The following is a 2,330-nucleotide window of genomic DNA, read 5'->3' on the forward strand; positions in this document are numbered from 1 at the left end:
TTAAAATGTGTCTGTGAGAGATGTCTCCACATTATTGTAAGAAATGTTTCGTTCTCTTTTTCAACCGACGTGAGATCTCATAGTCCATGGGAACTTTTGAAAAATTTATGAAAATATTTAAACCGTCGCATAAGAATTTACTATTTTAAACTAGGAAGAGGGTTATTATTAATATTATGTGTTGATATTTTTATAAAATATAAGGTCAATTTTATACGATATGATTAAAAAGTGGATTTGGTTGACAATATTAGATATCGACATACTAATGAAAAAAAAATACAATGGTCCGTGTCAATACTCTCTGTCAATGAAAAGCAAATTGTAGAGATAATTGCTACATTTTTCTTTTTCTTTTCTTTTCTTTATTTATTTAATTATTTATAGAAACAACTTTAATTTTAATTTTGAAGAAGACCATGAATAATTCGTGGTTCACTAAGCTGGGCAATTAATTTTTTTTCTAATAATTATTTATTACAGCCTTTTCATAATTTTTGAATTGTTATCCATTATACTTCATATTAATTACAACATCATATGCCTCTTTATCTCGAGTCAATGATAAGTATTTTAATATATTTAAAATTGTAAAATAGGTTTTTTTTTTTATTATTAATTTAATTTATTAGTATTTTTGTTTTATATATATATATTTTTTCAAAATTATCTATTGATATTGACATTTCCATAAAATCGACACTTCGATATTTTTTTGTCAACATTAACATTTGAAACATTAATGTCAAATAACTAATTTTGATATCTAACCTAAGGGCTATAACTTGAATAGAAAATGCAACTATCATACTTTCATTCTCATAGCCTATACAGTGACCCTACATGGTTGTCTTGCCTTAATCTAAAAAAAATAGCACTTGGTTTGATAATTTTAAAAAATACTCAGTAAATAATCACGCTGTTGTGGTCGGAAAATGGAAATACGTGCAACGATCTCTACTTTTCAGTCTGGATAGAGCTGAATGTGTAATATTTCTCTACACATGTACACATAGATCCACCTAGCAGACTCGTATACGTATCCTCTAAGTCTACTTGTTGGGGTAACTTACACTCACGTTGGCAGAAGCTATGGAGGGAAAGGAGTGTGCATAATATCACGACGTACATGATATCGTAGTTTATGTAGTGTAATATATGGAGGTTCATGCATCATACAACATTAACATCACAACATAGTTCCATAACATGACATAATCATATTATAGTACATCTTGTATCATTGCATAAACATAACATACCACAAAACGCATCAAACAATCATGAAAAATTCGTCATTCGTACATCATACAAGTCATTCAACCAAGCCAACATTAAAGCCATTTCGTTTAAGACCTACCTTGATCGGCACAAATGTGAGGATTGTTGAGCTATTGATAACTCTCTAATAGTAGAGTCATATTAAGTCCTTTTGTAGTTAATATTGCACTCTTATTCACAATTTACTCATTTATTATCCCATTTATTCTACTTAGTGAGCATGAAATCGTTTATTGCGGTCTAACATGAAAAAAAATATGATTTTGCATAAATCGATCTTAATTATATGTTCAATTGAGTTACGTGGTAAAATTTGAGACATTTATGCTAAACCACGTGGGAGTAGCAAATTTGGAAACAAATGGGGGATGACATGGAAATTTTAAATCCACGTCAGCAGTCCAAGTGGGTCATTGATTACCCAATGAGAAACATCCTATTTGGACAACTTATTCATTTTCAGCCCTAAAGGGGAACCCATGATCAATATAAAAGGAAAAGGAAGATTAAGAGGAGGAGAGCCACACTTTGGGGAGAAAAATCGAATTACACAGCAGCAACCTCTGCTGCAGTGAACTGCTATGAAACTAGAGAAGAAGAAGAAAACCCTAATCTAGCAGCTGTTGACAGCAGAAGGAAAAGAAACCAACAAGGATTGATTAGGGCAAAGAGGTGGACGTGAGAGCTCAAGAGAAGGGAACTTCCATTGACGAACGACAACAAACCGGGATAACTCTCTATTTCCTTATTCTCTTTTCTTATTCCATCAATTTTACTTGATCAAGATGCAGATTCCTCTGTTTAATTCAGTTTGTATGTTGAGCTAAACTTAATAGGGGAGGCGAGAGAGTTTTATATAGTTTAAGTATGTTGATGGTATGATTTTAGTTTATTAAAGAGTTGTTGTTAATGATTTACATGTATGTTTAATTAGCTACTTTACATACATAGTTGTTCTCTTGTTCGGGAGAAGAGAGGGAGCAATGAAATCCTCTTTAATACTCTAGTTTGATAGCAAGGAGACTTGAAGGGTAATAGAAGGGTTAGGA

The sequence above is a fragment of the Cucurbita pepo genome, chromosome 8, assembly GCF_057944985.1.
Source record: "Cucurbita pepo subsp. pepo isolate OVF chromosome 8, ASM5794498v1, whole genome shotgun sequence".
Lineage (NCBI taxonomy): Eukaryota > Viridiplantae > Streptophyta > Magnoliopsida > Cucurbitales > Cucurbitaceae > Cucurbita > Cucurbita pepo.